The 13,712-nt window shown below is 38.7% G+C and overlaps 1 protein-coding gene and 1 long non-coding RNA gene across 3 annotated transcripts in view; one reads left to right on the forward strand and one right to left on the reverse strand.

Moving 5' to 3' along the window:
- Positions 1-13,712, reverse strand: part of LOC126865674 (protein couch potato) — a 199,057-nt gene that overhangs the window by 175,404 nt on the left and 9,941 nt on the right. The window lies entirely within an intron of this gene.
- Positions 3,676-10,890, forward strand: LOC126867415 (uncharacterized). The gene is made up of 2 exons (XR_007690303.1): positions 3,676-6,177; positions 6,259-10,890. It is a non-coding gene; the product is annotated as an uncharacterized LOC126867415 (long non-coding RNA).

Consider the following 13,712-nt stretch of genomic DNA (forward strand, 5'->3'; position numbering starts at 1 on the left):
GGGCCACGTAACTCGACGATACCCGTATGAAAGAGAAAAGGACCCGACAGGACTCTTCGAGTTAAGTGGACGACCTGCATTTTAAGATATCGCTGCGTGCGCATATGTTGCAGGTGCGGATGCACCGTCCCCCCCGTCGGTTCCCAATCGATACCCTTCGCTTCCTTGCTACATCGACACGACATCACACTTTTTTCCCCTTCTTTTTATTCCTTTCATTTTTTTCTTTTGCCTTCTCTTTTTCTTTTCCTTTTTCACAATGGAATCAAACGTGTCGCTTGTTGTTCGAAGAGATACGTAACCTTTATCTCTTTGCAATTTCTATTTGACATCGTTTACATACATTTTTTCGTCTTGTTTCGCCTTTTTCGTACGTTCTGTCTATGAAAGAGATATTCGAAGAGACGCGTAACCTCCATCTCTTTGGGATATCGATACGGGTCTCTTCCTGGTTTATTTACTCGTTTATTTTCGTCGAAACGAGTCGAAACTCCAAAAACAAAAGTTTTACACGTCCGTTATATTTTTCCATCGGCTTTTTTCTTTTCGAGCAAATCAACTGCAATTTCTTGTCGATATTTGAATAATTCCCGTGTTCTTTTTTTCTCTTTAACATCGATAAAATATAGTTTAGCCGCTGTTTGCTTTCTTAATAGAATCCAACGTAACGTCTTGTTGCGTTCGAATAGAAAACTTTCGAAACGATACAAACACAGGTCGCAAATAACCAGACGCGTGAAGTCACGCGTTGCTATTTTCCCAAAACTATAAATACGTCCCAAGAATCTATAAACCTGAAATTAGAAGCCACCTGCTAAACAACCTATAAAGTTCACCGTGGAAATCCGCTCGAGATCGAAAGTTTCGCTTGTTAAAAAGAAACTACGACGCAATTGTACACGATCGCCGGTGAAATCGTTCTCGCAAGCCTTATTCGACGGAAAGCGGAAATACCCGCGTCGAAACAACGGATCCTCTTATTGACACGGCTCGAAGAGCACGAAAATATAACGATTATGAGACCATCTACGTGTGTGTCTACGGTTATGGTTGCAAAGTACATCTACGATACGAATGATAAGCCACCGCTCTACCCGTATGCAGACACGTGTTGCGAGAAGATAGGCAGCAAGTGGTTCTCAACGTAATTTTTTTCAGCCCATAGATTTTTCATATGCGTTGTTAACTTGCGAATGAATCGTCAACTTCGAGTAATTAATCGGTTATTCTTCGGTACATCGCTCGATGTAATTTGTAGCTAATTAACGATCTTCCGTACCTTGATACGTTCGTTGAGTTCTCTTTAAAAATAGTAAATATATGCTCGTTTTTTAAAATAAATCTATACGTAAATACTCTGCCGTGTTTTTGCATCGAACGAAGACACAAAATGTGTCGAGCTATTCAAAGGCGCAAACAAATTCGTTTTACATAGTTTTGCACCGATTGTCTGCTTTCGTAATCATATGGTGTAACGATCAACGCGTAATACGCCGTAGATTGTACGTTGAACTAAATAAAAAGATCACGATGTAAAATAATTTTCTCGAGAATATAAAAATATTTGTACGGCAAACAACGAATTAGAATTGCAAGAAGTAGTTTGCAATTCAAACGAATAAAATACTCTACCGGTGGAACGAAATTCGTATTTCGATATAGTTCATCGAGTAGTAGCTTACGAATGATTTGACAAATTTTCAAACGAATATCCGCGAAAATCGTTGCGCTGTGAATAAATTCGCGTTCGAAATTTTACAACGTGGATAACGATTTCCAAAGACAAAGGAAACACTGGCCATATAGATCGTAAACAGTGGTTGCTATGTAGTTGAATTATTGCGCTATGTTTATTCGGACGTGAAATAATCGCGGTCGATTAGTGACTAAACTGTCCAATTTAAAATAGAATATGCGAAGACCAAAAGTCGAGCGATCAAACGCGCATATATATTTCAGAGTTGTACGAGCTCGAAACGAAAGCCAGGGGTGCCAAGAATCCCGCGCTCTTCATAACTTTTGCCAGACGTGCCACAGACGTGTCGTCACTTCTCTCGCCATGGTTCAAGCTCTCTGTCACCGTCACTCGATAGATTATTCCCGTGTTAATTACTAATAAAATTTCTATTAAGAGACAGTCGATTCAATTTTTCGACATAATATTTTTCACTTTGTACGACGACCTATGTACATCTCTTTATTACGTTCTTCTTTATCAGCGAAAGAACGAACGAACGAACGAACGAATTTATCTATGCGAATTTCATATCAATTTACTCTTCACGGACAAATTACTTCGCGACATAGAAAATATTTCGAAGATGGAACTCCGCGACTGAAACGATCTCGCGAGAAATGCACAAATAAATATCAAGAAGCTTAAAATGACGTTGCATTTACAGGTAACATTACGTATTTATAAAATTTCGATGATATGGAAATTCTAGAGAGATACGTGTATCACGAGGTTTAACACGAGTGGAACGTGAAAAATGTTTATCTCGAACAAACAACCTCCGGAATCTAGAAAGACGTGATGTCATCGAATGAAATAACGTCAACTATTACACGAAAGTTTTCTCTACTCGAGCATGGAGAACCAATTCTGTGCCAACTCGGTTAACTTGCCTGTAAAATTTAATTTCTCCAAATTTATTCTTCCGGGGGTGTTTGGAAACATTTGTAACGATATACGAACGACATCGAGGCATGTGAGGCGACGAATCGTTGCACCATGTGCTAAAACGAAACCGGAAGTCCTGTAAGACGTCAGTGTCTTTCTAAAATTTAGTAACGATAACCATCGGAATAACGTAAAATAACGCGACGCATGCTTTTCCCCCGACAGAGTGTTATTTACTTTGAAATTTCTTAACACTACAGCTATTTTTATTCATTTTGTTGGTATTTTCGAAATAATTAAAAAATAAAAGATACTTCTTCAAAAAATAATACGATCGATGTATTTGTAAAAGTATACTTTACGATATCGAAAGTGGAAGCGATTGCTAAACCAGTTTAACACTGACGAATCGATAAAAAGTGTATCGAATTACATAATTCAATTAACGCGTATAGGCACGTTAAACGAATTCATTGTGTCGTCCTAAAATTACGAGCACGATATAAAACTTCGTTAATAAGAGGCAAATTTTTTGTTCGTTGATTATTTAACATTCCTGGGCTGCCTGCAAAGTTCAACAACAAACTGGAGGAAGATAAAGTACGCCAAGCACTGGATAAACGATTACCAGAACCAATTAGTTTTTAGATGTAACACTTTAAAACAACAGTCTGGCTGATTTTGTTCTCCTACCCTCGATTAATTAAGATTTACACTGTACAAAATTAATACTAACTGTTATTAACTAAGCGACAGACCACGAACACCATTTGTAAGAAGATAATTTGGAGAAAAGGTTAAAGCGATTTACATTTTTACCAATAAATGAGTAAACACGCGTGTACACGAATTATTGTTTATATTAACGTGTTTTACCGGAAAAATGTAAAAAATAAAAAGTAAAAAGATTTACTAAATTACAACCGATGATTTTAAACCAAAGATGCTCTCAAACTGTTTAATTTTTTTAAGCCTTCTAGTTTTTAAAATTTTTATTAAACACGTTAACAAACTCGCCACCTTGGCGGTATTTCCAACGTAATTCCTTTGAAACAACGAAAGCGAAGAACAGTTACCGAAGCTACCTTATTTAACACGAAGACGAGATGAAGTCTACGCGTTAAAGAAACCGAGGAGTTTATTAAACAGCGCGATTACGTTTCCTTCGCTTTTTCTTTCCTCACGCACAGTTAACCGTAGCATTCGGTCTGGATGAGCGCAGCCGATGTTTAATTAAAGCGATGAATAATACATTTACCATACGTTCGCTAATTAGCGTCCTATTTCGCGATACTAAATATTGAACAACGAGGGCGCGCGCGTACAATTATTTTCGAAGTTAATTAAAGTGGATCCGCGTAACACGCGCGTTTAATTGCACGAAAACATCGGGACAAAGGGCGGCGCGCGAACGGCTGTTCGTCACGCGAAAAATATCTATTTCTGCCCCCACGAATTCGTAGAACGATAGCCTAAGAACTGTAGATTAGAGAACAGGTGAGAAGTCATTTCACGCTGTTTTTCGCGTGGGAGTATGTAGAATTATATAGAACGCGTCGTGCTACGCGTATTTTGAAATTCTAATGGCCAACGAACCGAGTTCTAGATTTCGTGAGAAAAATATTTTTCTATAAATATGTATGTGTGTTTGACCCTATTCCAGTAATTTCTGGTAAAAAATTCGATTCGCGTAGAAAACATTTCTCTCGTGAAACTAATTCCTCTCTAATAACACCTTGATCCAATTCAATTTTATCGATCCGAGCGTACCTCATTATCTGGTTTGTTTGAAGAATTGGTGGAGAGCAAACGAAAGTAAAGTTTAGAGATACTATGATTGCCAACATTCCTGTATAACGAGTCTCTTCGATAAAAAAATCTGTATCTTCGACAAAAACCCATAGACGTTATGAGACCGATCGCGATCGCGCGGCCGTTTTATAACGATGGCGGCTAGGTGGAATAAACACGCTGCTTCCTCTTTTCTTCCTGGTGTAAATAAGAACGAAAATAAAAAAGCGAGACAAGCAGTTTGTCAAGATAAAGAGAGAAAGGCTAAGGGTGATTTTCATCGTCGATCGCGAGCATTACGGTCGTACACACCGTTTACCATGCCATGGGGAATTAACGACGAATTGCTTCTTCTTTTTATATCGGCGTTTATTAATAGAAAAAGTCTGAGGCGGCGATCAATCGTTGCAAGCGCCACCTCTTCCAGCCTGGTGGGTGTCGTTATTATGGAACACAATGATGTCAGTGTGCACCGGTGGTATAATATTTTTTTCTTCCCTTCTAGTAACTAATAAAACTCGTTCCCATTTCGTGCACCAATATATGCTCGTTGCCTTGCACATGCTATTATAAAAAACATTGAAAACAAGCTAGGGAAACAGAAACGAGGACTAATTAACTAACGCGATGCTAAACACCGGTCAAATAACGCGACCAACAAAATCCCCGTAAATAGGGTGCCTTCGATACGCTACCGAATACGAGTTAATAGCTGCAGGGTGTACGGTATACAGTGTACATACGTAGAAGATTCTGTCGAACACGCGGAAACACGCCCGGCAGGTGCGAGAACAAGTTCTGTCCTCGACTCGTAACATTGATATTATTTCGAGTCTCGTGGCGCGCGACGTTCTCTCTCGCTTGTCCCCTATCTTTCTCCCTTTCGTGTTATACCGCGATGTTCCCTCTCGGTCGCACGCGTGCGCGCGCACACGTACACCTGTGCACGGGCAAGACCAGAAGCTAGAGAATGTCTCGGCGAAGTAGGGAAAGGAAGAAGGAGGGGGGGGGGCAAGTGAGACGACAGAAAGAGATAAATCAGAGGAGGACAAAGAGAAACAAAGGAGATACAGGAACGGAAAGGAGCAGAGGAAACCGGAAAGAAAGATCGAAGAAGCGATAAGAGAGAATAAAGAGAAAGGTGTATGGTGTAAAAGGAGAGCATCGGATAAAAGCAAAAAGATGATATCGGATAGAAATACAGAATGAGAAAGAGAGTGTCGCGAGAAACAAAGAGGAAATTAAGGAAGGGGTAGAAGAAAAGAGACAGAAGGAGAAGAAGAGGGATAGGTAAAAAGAAACGCGATAGAAGAAAAAAGACAGAGAGGATGAACGCTCGTGGCGTTTACGGTTTGCTGCTCCCGTCTCGTTCCTCTTCGCTGGCTAACCGTTATACAACATCCGCTCTGCCATAATGCCCTCCCGCTAGAGTCCCAAGTCCTATTGTTCATCGTTATACAATCATTCCCCGAGCTGTACGAAATTCAATGCGTTAGGTATACACACATACGATATTACCGTGCCGAGGAACAGAACTGAAGCACCGCACAACGCGTATGACTGAATTTATCGATCGCCCAGAGGAAACTGTACGCGTATTTCTACCTGTGCGCCCGACGCGACGCGTGCTCGCCGACATTCTGTAACACGTTTTGTTTCCACTTTTCCTCCACGGCGTAACCGTTAAATTACTTCCTGCGATTGTGGCTACTGTTTTCGTATCAATTATCCGCGATCAATATATATCAGCCACGCAATGGAACGTAAGTAGAGCGATACTTTACATAGACGTCGATAACGTTCTACGGCCAGACCATGCTAACGTATCTCTACTTACGTTACAGTTTCGCGTTTTCTCATCAAATCAGGAATTAATGATTTTGGAAATTTGATTGTATATCTTCAATTAAGATAAGGGAGTTACGTTAGATATTTGTAATATCTCACATTTAGGTCAGGCGATCCAGATGTATTTAAGCTAATCTTTAGATAACTGCGTGTATTAAGTACGTATATACCGTAAATTATACTGCTATTGTAGTAGAGTACGATCTTGAGAATAAGAAGATTGCAGATTCTTGTAATATAGCATAACTTTGTATTATACGTATTAGGTTAGAAACTTTGTATCTAAACGAAACGACACATACATAGTACTTGTGCGAGGTTTCGTTTAAAAAGAAAAAATATTCTACGTATCTCGACTGTTGTGTAACTGGTGAAATATTTATTTCACGAGCGTCGTATATCTTTAAAATTCTTTCTTTATAAGGGAATTCAAGATTGTAAAATATTGACGGCATTCGAGGTTAGATACGGTTTACGTGCCGTAAAAACCCAGCGACAATACTCGTTTGAAAATTTTAATGCAGTTGTTAGGAAATTTAGGGCATCAAACACACATCTAATCGCGTATGCTCTCGTACATTATTACAGCAAGGAAACAACTAACCTACCGTAACTGCCCGAATATATCGATCGTCGCTGCGAACCTTGTATACATGCTCGTCGCCTATTCGGCTGCTGCAAGTCACGATCGTTCGTGACGATATCAAGGAATTATGTGAATAAGAATCATCTAGTTTCACGATTATAATGCCTAGCTTGCTGAATTCCCAGGTAACACAATCGCGGAAATTGATCGACTAACAATACCCATGAGTACGTCCCTGAGCAATAGTATTCCGAACCAGCGAAAATCTGCGATCTATTTTTATACGCATCCTTTCTATCCATCATACTGAAATATGATCTGCGCTATGGATCAAACACGCTGGAAGTTATAAAATTCTCATGCATTTTAAAATGTTTTAAAATTTTCTCTTCTGCGACAAATAGTAAATTTAAAATAGGGATAACCAAATATCGTAACTGCTATGTTATACGATATGCATGTACGTTTATTTATTTCTCCGCTCATGAACTAAATTTCAAATAGATATTGATCGTTTTCGTATCATCCTACCCGTTTGAATTTTAAGCGAAAGAAAGATTTATGACAAAATCCGTTCAATGGGACGCGATGGTTCAAACTCGCGTCACTTCAGAAATACAGTTTTGAATTCCCATTCGATATTCAATTAACGACTCTGGATTTATAATATCGATCCCATCTTGTTCCTTTCTTTATTATTCATTTTATTATTCATTTTATTAAACCAATGAATTTAAAATACTTCGCATTTACCTTGCTCCGTTGGTGAATAAGAACGTCCCACAAACCACACATTACACACACGACAAAAAAGGTCACTGATTAAATCCGCAGCATTAAAGCGACGAGCAAGTAATCAAGTTCCGGAATTTTCGGCGTTGACCTCTCCGGCACGTAATGAAGTAGTTACCGACTGACTAATAAATCACTGGCCAATGTTGTCCAATTTTGTATGCCGGCGAAATTTACGAGCAGCTTTACCAGGTTAGCAATCGAATATTATAGGGTTATAAATCCTAATTTGTAGTTTCAGTGCGAGGAGGCGCGCATGTCGGTCCAATCGTCCACGAAAAACAATACACGAATGATCAGAAACTTACGAATCAGAAGTAACACGAAAAATCGTTTTACGGAACAATTTGCGAACGGTAGGTACAGTCGGTAACGAAAATAAATGGACAGGTAGTAGAAATGGTATCAACGAAGTTTAATGGAATTAGTACAAGTGTTATAAGTATGTAACACTTTCACGACGAGGCGCTTTCGGCTGTACGTTTCATCATTTGGGGACACCTACAAAATTGTGTCGCGTTTTCCTTCAAATTTATACTTTCTTAATATTTTGGCACTCCTCTGTCTTTCCTCGATGCTCTGCAAACACCTGTTTTAATGTGCAATAATTTTACGCGACTCGTATACTATTTTAATCGCTGACAGTCAAAGCCGTGCGTACATGATACCCGTCGTAAAAACGTTAACTTTTATTTATTATACGTCATTATACCAGATAGATTATGCTCCAAGTACATAATTGTAAGTAATATTTACATTTTTGTGTAAAGAAACCGTAATTAACGAAACTTTATCGATATCCATCTCCGTTACCTTTTTTGTCTCCGATTGTATATTTTATTTGAATGATAATTAGGAAGTACGTTGGATTCGTTTTAGAGAGAGTCAGTGCCGGAATTTATCCACGGATATAAACGCCAGTATCGATAATTGCCGTGCAAAGCGTTTAACCTTCTTTCTTCTGTCGGTTAAACGAAGCCTGCAGTGCCGCCCTGACGACACCGGGAGATCCTCATTGTTCCGCAACAAATCGTCGTGACCTCTTTGTTCAACGAGAGAAAATACTTTCTCGCTGGGAGAATTTTTCACGCTTCCCGGGGGGAAACGATATACTCGATATCCGATGACTAAGTAACGAGGTATTTTGTTGCACGGTAAAAAAACCTTTTGTGCCGTAGACATCTTTCCTAACTATCAGAGGATTTAATAGAAGGTATTGTTTCGCCGCGTAGAGGAATAGAGTCGTAAACCTTTACGGCACTTACTCGTGAAGTACGTTAATGCCTTAATTTCGCGGAATCAAATTTCAGCGCAGATAATTGAAGGGTTCGTAGTAATATCGACTTCTGTCATCTGAAACAAATTGAAGAATGTATTCCTGACTTTTGTTACGATTCTTTCAGTTCCATCTCGTCTTTAATTCGTATTCCGTAGTTACGATCGTCAACTCGAAGAATAAAATAACCACCGGTAAAATAGATTCACGATCGATAAAAAGCTATTCGAGAATTTAACCTCGCTAATAATAATCAATTAAAAAACCCAATTATAACCATTATTTAGAACCATTTAAATATTTAACAACTTATAAAAGCTTTTGACTGTCGGAAATATTATTCGATTATTTCTCAATCACAACCGATTTGCAATCTAAATCTTTTTCGATGTTATAAAACTCGTATTATAAATACGATAAATATCTGTATTTTTATCGACTGACACATATATAAAAATTTCACGCGCCAGTATCGACCAATTTTCTACGAAAATATTAGTACAGTAAACGACTTTGCGCTTTTATCGTTTCCCGAGCGATCGTATACGGTGACTTTGCGAATTGATCGCACTCGAGCTATGCCGAGAATCGATCGCACTCGAGGTACGCCGAGAATCGACCACACTGCTCGCGGGGATACCTTTGATACTAGCTTCCCAACAAAGTCGACTTAACGCTATTCCTTATGCGCTGAAACGTACGAGCGAGCAAATCCAATTACCGGAAAGAAGAACGGTCAAGGAAAGAGGATTATTCTTCTACGTGCAACGACTCCTCTCCGTAAGTTCAAACGCAATTGTAAATCTCGATTGCTCGCTGGTGTTACTTGAATCTTGTCCACCTACTTCGATCTTAATTCTTTCTCATAGTCAGAATCGATTGGTAAAGCGTGCCGTCGAGAGAGGGCGCTCCTTCTTTTGTTATGCCTAGTTGATTACGAACACCTATCTATACCTGTGATTTCGATCGAAGAACGAGATAAATAAGTAAATAAACAAGCGTATAGATAGATACATATGTTTTTAAACGAGTAAATAAACAAATCGTATAATAAATAAAGCAAATAATATATGTATTATACTTTTCTAGTTTTGCGGATCTTTATACAATTCAATGTCTTTGTGGACGGAACTAAAGAAACAGAACCTAAACGTGAACCTAAAGTAAATATTATAGCAAGTATTTAACTATGGATATTCCATATATTTTCACGCAATACTATATAGACATTTTATACATTTTTGCATTTCTAAATTTTCTACAATCGCATGAACATCCGCAATCTATTAATAAAACGTTCGTGAAACGTTTAAGATTCTATAGGCCTTATAAATTATGGTAAAACTCGGAGATTAGATTTTTATAACTTTTAAATCTATGAATGTTACAGTTAAAGAATCGTTTAAAGCGTATCGATTCGATGAATCACACGAACGCATTGAAATCGCTGCCTACGAGTAAAGTGAAATGGTCCTGATTATAGTCAGACACGTATTATGGTTTGACGAATACAAAGCGTAATGAGGCCTGCATTAGATGAACTTGAAGATAAATGTATTTGGCGTTGAAGTTGACTGGGATTATTAACAAAAGCGAAGTAAGCACGTTATGATTTCATGGAAAATCACATTGCTCGCAGCGTTGCTAATGCGCGCTATATAGAACAACCTAATGGAAACAGGTCATCCTAATATGTTCCATTACATTAATGCTGAACATGGGAACATATTAGTAACAAATGTGCAAAAAGACTAATGCGATAGATGTAAAAGAAAAGTCCAAACATTTATAAACTAAAGATATTTTTGTAACAATATCGTACGTTACTTCTTCGCAAGATATGTCTAAACACATAAATTCTTTAACCTGTCAAACCAAACTTGTTTATCACATTTTATGCAATTTCTAAAATACTTTTTATACAAATTAAGATGTATATATATATATATTAAAATATTGAAGAATCTAGTTCAAGTTCTAGTTCATAGTTCAACAAATTACTCTATACACGATATACGTAAAATCAAACTTATAAACTAATAACATTTTTCAAACAAAATTACACGTTGTTTCTTTTATAATAGAATTCTCAATAACCGTATCCTTTAATCTACTAATAAGCTAAGCCTGTTTTACTCTTCTTCGTCAATTTCCTAGAACGTACTATCTCTCGTGTATTATTACATTTTTGACACAAATTAGAGTCTACGATAAAACGTATAAAACACATTGAAACAACCTGTCTGTTTCCAGCAAGTTAATCATTTAGGAAATAATTGTTATCCGTCTTGTTTGTACTCGAAAGGATAATAAACAGGACGATTAACGTCTCAGTACCGTTTCAACGTTTTGTCAGAAAGTTGCAGGCCGAGTTGTCTAGCCGCGTTAGATTTAGAAAGTAGAACCCGATCTGCCGACCGGCCCTTGCCAGCGGAGAAACCGATACAAGAAGTAGAATGGCTGCAAAAAAATGTGCAGTCCAAATTGAAACCGTGATTGGCAGACTTCGATTGCTTCGGCCGACGATCCGCATCGTTTTCGATCGTAATACTTCAGACTCGGAGACACCCTCGGTCTCTCTGGTTCCACCTATCTGTTTTTCGTCTTTGCCATAAATTCCATTTCGGGGAATGTTATTTCGTGGCCGGCAAGTTTAATCGAGTTTCGTCATTCAAGAAGCTCGACGCTGGACCACAGGATCCTCTTCGTCTGTCCATGGGGAGCAGGAACACGAGTTCCAGGCGTGGCTTATTATTTCCGATATTGCGCAACGAACCGCAGAGATCTGACCTTTTAAATATTGACAATTACCGAAATAGACCACGTGTGTTTGCGTTTGCGAGCCAACTGAGCCCCACCATCGTAGCGATACATTTTAATGAATTGGAATCGCGTGGAAAGCGGATTATCGATAACGAAGAATTTCTCTTGCACCTCTTGGCGTTTAGAAGCGATCCTAACCGTGTGATATTCCATGTTGGAGTAAGTGGCAAATGTGTTTAAACTTTTCAACCGAAATGACTGCGATAACTCGCGAGCGAAACGAAAAATATTATTATACGATTAATTTGAAACGAGTGATTACAACGTACATGAGATATATTCTTAAAAAGGTGGTTCTACGAAAGATGAAAATTCCAATATCTTTACATAATACGATAATCGTATTTTAAACGGTCTCGAGTTCCACAAAGAGTGTCTACTATCCTATTACAACCTTTCCAAACATTCTACCCACCGGCCGTCATTCCTTTAAACAAGCGATTCTCGAGGAAACGAGGTACCGTGATTCGTTTAATTTCTTCCACATTCGGAACGCATCTCAGATTGTCATACCATTGTGTTCGAGATAGCGAACGAATTGGCTATCCACCATTGCATCTCAGACACAAATAAAACGTCTCAGATCATCTCGTGAAATCTGCCGAGCAATATGCCGACGAATAAAATAGAAATACGCAGTTACTGTGCAATTCAGTCTTAAAAAAAGAAAAAAAAGAAAAGTCCATGCTGTAATCTCGATGAACGTAAAGGCAGCGGGTTTGCCTATTCCGAAGACGCGTTGCACGCGTGCGAAAGCCGCGCATCTGCTTTGCAACGCGAAGTTACAATAAAAGAGCCTTACGTAATAACGACGATTACACGAGAGCCAGTGGGACCTTCTTGCGTAAACCGCTTGCGTGTTGTCGGTTGGAAAAATTCTCCGGTACGATCCAACTAAGACACCCGGGCGAATTTTATCGTCCACATAACTTTGCTCGCAATCCCCTTGCCTTATCGCTTGGATCACGCCGAAAAACAACTCTACCCTTCTGTCTCTCGCTCTTTTATCCGTTCCTCTTCTTTTCCATGTCTCGCGAGTCGCGGTATTCCGCGAACAAACCGTCTTCCTGTAAACGAAATTCTCCCAAAGTTTCGTTTCCAGGAACACGTTACGTAGCTATTTTATAGCGGACATTCGAACGTACGCTCGCCTCCTACCATTACAAATGTAATTCATCGTATAGTACAGCACCTCTGGTTTTTCCGTGAAGAGGAACAAGCTTGCGAGTGAACGATGATCTCGCGGCTTCGAGTTGGATCACGTTTTGGTTCTTTGGTGGATGATTTAATGGAGATTTTAGATTACTGGGATATTTTGGACGTAGGATTACAGAGGAGAGCGGAATAGTTCTGGTATCAATGACCTATTCTACTTAAGGAGAATTGGAAAGCCAGAATGTTACAAAGGTAAGATTGGAAAGACAGAAATTTGTCAATTTCATGAGCGTCGATCTGTTGGAAATGGAATTACAGAGGAATAGAACAATGACCTATCCTACTCAAGGAAAATTGGAAAGGCGTATCCCGTCAATGTTACGATCAACTTCATAAATCTCTTTCTGAAATAATTTTAAGCGATTTACAAAATCGAACGTTGCCCCGCGTATGTTCTCGATACCTGATTTATTATTAGCAGTATCTTCTTCGCTGAAAAATTAATGAAATAAAAGCAAGTATTTTTTGGAGCGTTACGTCTTTGACACAGAGTAATAGCCTTAAAGCGTGACATATAGATGTACGTCAAAGAGTCAAGAAACAATATGTATCTGAAGCGATTATCAAGGGAAAGAACAAAAATCCATATTGGTGAGATTTATAGACGTCTAAAGATGTTTGCGACTTGCTCTTTAAAGCGGTACAAAGCTTGGAATTACTAAATCCAGCTGTGAACTTAATCTCGTACCTACTTAATCGTCGGTTAATTTAATAACAGAAACTTTAATCTCGCGTAATCGACATTTTCTCCTCGAAGT

The sequence above is a fragment of the Bombus huntii genome, chromosome 1, assembly GCF_024542735.1.
Source record: "Bombus huntii isolate Logan2020A chromosome 1, iyBomHunt1.1, whole genome shotgun sequence".
In the NCBI taxonomy this organism is placed as follows: Eukaryota; Metazoa; Arthropoda; class Insecta; order Hymenoptera; family Apidae; genus Bombus; species Bombus huntii.